We start from the raw sequence: 5,436 nt of genomic DNA on the forward strand, positions 1-5,436 counted from the left end.
GGCGACGAGGCGTGGGGATAAGGACGCCGACGCCGCGCCCCCTCGGTCTCCCCTCCCACTCGCCCCCACGCTCGCCCTCGGCCCCCGCGCCTCTCCCTCTCCCTCTCCCCTCCAGATCCATCTCCCCCTCCTTCCCCACCGCAACCGAGCGCCGCCATGGCCTCGCCGCCGTAAATCGCGCGACCACAGTCGCCGCCTCGCCGCGCCTGCGTGCCCGTCGACGCCTCCGTCACCTTCCTCGCCTACCGGAGGCCTCAGCTGGAGCTCGGAGGCGCTGCAGCATCGGATCCCCTTCGTCCCCTTCTCCGGCTGCCATCGATCTTCTTCGTCTCCGGCGCCGCCCCCTGCAGCTCCTAAACCGCCATCGAGCCTTCTTGTGTGCTCCACGGTGAGCTCTCCTTCCTCTCCGCTCTCTTCTCCTCGCCCCAACGTGCTCGTAATCACCGCCTCGTACGTGCCCGAACCCATCACCGCGGGAGCTCATCGCCGACGAGCTTTCGGCGACCAAATGGTCCCGCTCCAGTGCCCGTTTAGCTCGCCCCCGCACGTAGAGCCTGCCTAGCCTCTTCTTTTGCTCCGTAGCCCGCTGTTCCGCCGCCTCCGACATCCACCCGTACGAGTCGCCGCCTCCGCTGCTCGCCGGCGTGGTTCCGGTCATCCCCGAGACCAACCCGTAGCCCCATGCGACGCGCGATGTCGTTAGCTTTCGAACGGGAGTAGCCACGCCCGTTTTGGGCCACCGTGGCGGAATCCCGAAGCTCGCCGGCGTCCTCCGCCGTGTTTTGGCTTGCCAAAGCCAACTCCGGCGCCGGCACCCGACGTGGCTGACCTGGGGCTACCACCAGGGTCACTGCCAACGGGCCCCACGGGCCCCAGTTGACTGGGTTGACCAGTCAACCCTGCTGACTTGGCAACCCCCAGCCACTGACCAGTGGGGCCCACCCCCCTAATTAACAGGAATTAATTAAATTAGTTTAGTTAACCTAAATTAGACAATGACAGGTGGGCCCAGTAGTTTAATAACTGAATTTAGATTAGTTTGAACCCTGTTTAACCCACTGTCTATGACAGGTGGGTCCCCCATGTCAATTTGACTAGTCAACCGAACTGCTGGCTGCTGACGTCACTCTTATGTCATGTTGACGTCATAAATTCATTTTCGAATTAAATAATTAAATAATTAAATTTCAGAAATTAATATAATCTTTAGAAAATCATATCTTTTAATCCGTAACTCGGATGAAAATACTTTCTACATGAAAGTTGCTCAGAACGACGAGACGAATCCGGATACGCAGCCCGTTCGTCCGCCACACACCCCTAGCATACCGAACACGCAACTTTCCCCCTCCGGTTCACCGGTCCGAAAACGCGAAACACCGGGAATACTTTCCCGGATGTTTCCCCCTTTCGTCGGTATCACCTACTACCACGTTAGGGCACGCCTAGCATCGCTTCTTGACATGTCATGCATCGATATGCATCTGTTTACTTGGTATTCATTGTTTCTTCCCCCTCTTCTCACCGGTAGACTACGAGACCGACGCTGTTGCTGCCCAGTTCGACTACGGAGTTGACGACCCCTCTCTCTTGCCAGAGCAACCAGGCAAGCCCCTCCTTTGATCACCAGATATCGCCTATTCTCCTCTATACTGCTTGCATTAGAGTAGTGTAGCATGTTACTGCTTTCATTAATCCTATTCTGATGCATAGCCTGACATTGTCGCTACATCTGTTGATACCTTACCTGCAATCCTAAATACTTAGTATAGGATGCTAGTTTATCATTGTTGGCCCTACCTTCGTGTCAGTCTGCCTTGCTATAATATTGGGCCGTGATCACTCGGGAGGTGATCACGGGTATATACTATACATACATACATACTATACAGATGGTGACTAAAGTCGGGTCAGCTCGAAGAGTACCCGCGAGTGATTCACGGATTGGGGGCTGAAAGGACCTTTGTCCCGACGGCCCTCTGTGTGGATCTTTGTGGCAGAGCGACAGGGCTGGTTGAGACCGCCTAGGAGAGAGGTGGGCCTGGCCCTGTTCGGCGTTCGCGAACACTTAACACGCTTAACGAGATCTTGGTATTTGATCTGAGTCTGGCTACGAGCCTATACGCACTAACCATCTACGTGGGAGTAGTTATGGGTATCCCGACGTCGTGGTATCAGCCGAAGCACTTCATGACGTCAGCGACTGAGCGGCGCGCGCCGGGTTGGACTGCGTTAACGCAACTTCCTTTGTAATGGAGGTTGCTAGGTCTGCTCACCGGCCGCGTACGCAACGTGCAGGTGTGCTCAGGGCGATGGGCCCAGACCCCTGCGCGCTTAGGTTTAGACCGGCGTGCTGGCCTCTCTGTTGAGCCTAGGTGGGGCTGCGACGTGTTGATCTTCCGAGGCCGGGCATGACCCAGGAAAGTGTGTCCGGCCAAATGGGATCGAGCGTGTTGGGTTATGTGGTGCACCCCTGCAGGGAAGTTAATCTATTCGAATAGCCGTGATCTTCGGTAACAGGACGACTTGGAGTTGTACCTTGACCTTATGACAACTAGAACCGGATACTTAATAAAACACACCCTTCCAAGTGCCAGATACAACCGGTGGTCGCTCTACCTCAGGGATATGAGGAGGGGATCGCCGGGTAGGATTATGCTATGAGATGTTACTTGGAGATGCTACTTGGAGGACTTCGACCTACCCTCTTCTGCCTGTTGCAAGACGAAGGTGACCAGAAGCGTAGTCTTCGATAAGACTAGCTATCCCCCTCTTATTCTGGCATTCTGCAGTTCAGTCCACTGATATGGCCTCCTTACACATATACCCATGCTTATGTAGTGTAGTTCCTTGCTTGCGAGTACTTTGGATGAGTACTCACGGTTGCTTTCTCCCCCCTTTTCCCCCTTTTCCTTCCTTTCTGGTTGTCGCAACCAGATGCTGGAGTCCAGGAGCCAGACGCCACCGTCGACGACGACCCCTACTACACTGGAGGTGCCTACTACTACGTGCTGCCCGCTGGCGACGACCAGGAGTAGTTAGGAGGATCCCAGGCAGGAGGCCTGCGCCTCTTTCGATCTGTATCCCAGTTTGTGCTAGCCATCTTATGGCAACTTGTTTAACTTATATCTGTACTCAGATATTGTTGCTTCCGCTGACTCATCTATGATCGAGCACTTGTATTCGAGCCCTCGAGGCCCCTGGCTTGTATTATGATGCTTGTATGACTTATTTTATTTGTAGAGTTGTGTTGTGATATCTTCCCGTGAGTCCCTGATCTTGATCGTACACGTTTGCGTGTATGATTAGTGTACGATTGAATCGGGGGCGTCACAGCGGGAGGGGCTGCCGCGGCGAAGCGCTGCTATTTTCTGGCGGGGAATGGCTATCTAGCGGAGTAGGCCGGCGGCCGTCGCCGGGATATAGCTAGTGGTGGCCGAGGGCGCGGGGGTGCGAGGCGAGTCGGGGGGAAGAAAACCTTGACTTTTCCCCTGTCGGTGTGGGCCAGATGTGCTTTTCCCTACCGCCGGAGCCCCCAACGGCTCGCCAGCGCGCCGGGTTCGGCATGTGACCGCCGGGAGGAAAAAAGGTCCGAACCGGCGATTTTCGACATCCTGGAGGCGCGACTGGGCCGTTTTTTCGGCGCCGACGCCAAAAAAGTGGCCTGGGGGGCCTGTTGGGGGCGCGGCTGGAGATGCTCTTAGAACAAATCACATCACATGTCACCAAAAGCAAAAACTATTCATTGAAGGACCTTCTTTCTTGATCTTGGAAGCGTCTGCCTGCCTGCGGAGAGATGGAGAATGGAGGGTTTCTTTTTAAAAAATTATAGAGAGAGCAGTGACCCTCACCTAGCTAGCACACACACACGGACTAAGTGCACATACCCACCACACAGCAGCAGCATACTACTTGTCCTGCGCATGCAGATGACGCAACAGCAGGCTGCGCGAGCACACATGCAGCAAGGTGCATAGCCAAGAGAGGGATGAGCACGCAACCTTCGTAATCGAGAAGTTCACCCGAGGGCAGAGAGAACCTCCTTGCATCGCCTTCAGCGCTAACCTACCCGAGGCTACAGTTTCCCTGAGCAAAGACGTGGACCGGAGACTTCAAGGTGCCCATTGTTGAGTAATGTGATTGTATTAAGAAACATAGGTTAGACTAGGAAATATTCTGGTTTGCCTTGTATTCGAAGTAGATCATGTACTCATATATATATGCCCACGAGGCTTAAGCAATACATCAACTATTCCACCAATCCTTTCTCTCCCTTCTAACATGATATCAGCCTTATCTCGATCCTAAACCCTAGCCGTCGCCGCTTCCGCACCTGCGCGCCGTCCCCGGGGTGGTCGGCCTCCATGACCGCCGTCGGGGGCCGCGCCGCCCGTACCTAGGGTTCATCTGCCGGCCGTGTTGGCCGGCTTCCCTAGAGAGTCTTTTTCACGAGCCCTTGCTCCGGATTTTTTCGCTCTCTCGCTGGTCGTTTTGATCGGCGTTTTTCTTTTTGGTTTTCCGATCTATGCTTGATAGGTTTGTGTCGCCCGCCGCCGCCTCGACACAGAGCGTCTCTACTTCGACCCTGACGCGACCAGCCGGCCTCTCCCCCGACCCGGCAGCCACGTGCGTCGAGGCGGCCCGTCAGGGCCGGCCGTCGTCCGTGCGTCGGTCCGCCCGTCGCCCTGCGCCGGCCGTCACCGCCCTGCTCCGACCGGGACACCTGCATCGCCCCGACCCGGCGGCCACGCGCCATGCGACGGCCAATCATAGTCATCGCTCGCGTGCCGGCCCGCCCATCGATCCACATCACCCGCCTCCGCCGCGTCTGCACGGCGGCCCGGTGGTCTACCTCGCCGGCCTCGTCCTCGGCTGCGTCGGGACGGCTGCGTCAGGCTTGTCGGCTGCCTCAACTCGGGCACCGCTGCTCCGTTGGTCGCTCGGGCCTCGCTGCCCGGGCGCCGGTGTTGCTTTGGCAGCCCGGATGCCGGTGCTGACAAGCTCGTCCGCACGACATCTCACGTCGTCCGTCGTCGCCGACTTCATCTCGGACTCCGCCACCACCACGCCTCCACCGAGCGGCGTCCCCAACCTCGCGCGCGATCGGCTTGATCACCCGCTTACCGCGGCGATCCGACTCATCTACGTCGCGCGACCGACCTGGCCCGTCAGTTACGCGAGCCTCCGCAGGTCCCGTGAAGATCGTCCCCGAGTTCAGCACGCCTCTCCACCGATCGAGCATTGGGCTGCCGCTGCGTCGCCCCGTCGGGCAGCAGCGCCACCGCCCCGTGGTTCTCCTCGCGGCTGCATTGACCCGTGCGTCGCCCCTTCGGGCCGTAGTGTCGCGATACGCGGTCCCCGCCGCCGCCCCGAGGCCGTCCCAGCGGCTGCACCGACTCGCGAACCGCCGTTGCGTCACCCCTTCGGGCCGCAGCG

General features: G+C 57.7%; 1 long non-coding RNA gene across 1 annotated transcript in view; it reads left to right on the plus strand.

Annotated features, from left to right (window-relative positions):
* The window catches only part of LOC119308280, a 9,075-nt gene extending 6,079 nt beyond the window's left edge, over window positions 1-2,996 (plus strand). Inside the window, exon 4 of the long non-coding RNA XR_005150026.1 lies at window positions 2,938-2,996. This is a non-coding gene — a long non-coding RNA (uncharacterized LOC119308280). The remainder of the gene's footprint in view (window positions 1-2,937) is intronic.
* The last annotated feature ends 2,440 nt before the right edge of the window (window positions 2,997-5,436 follow it).

The sequence above is a fragment of the Triticum dicoccoides genome, chromosome 1B, assembly GCF_002162155.2.
Source record: "Triticum dicoccoides isolate Atlit2015 ecotype Zavitan chromosome 1B, WEW_v2.0, whole genome shotgun sequence".
In the NCBI taxonomy this organism is placed as follows: Eukaryota; Viridiplantae; Streptophyta; class Magnoliopsida; order Poales; family Poaceae; genus Triticum; species Triticum dicoccoides.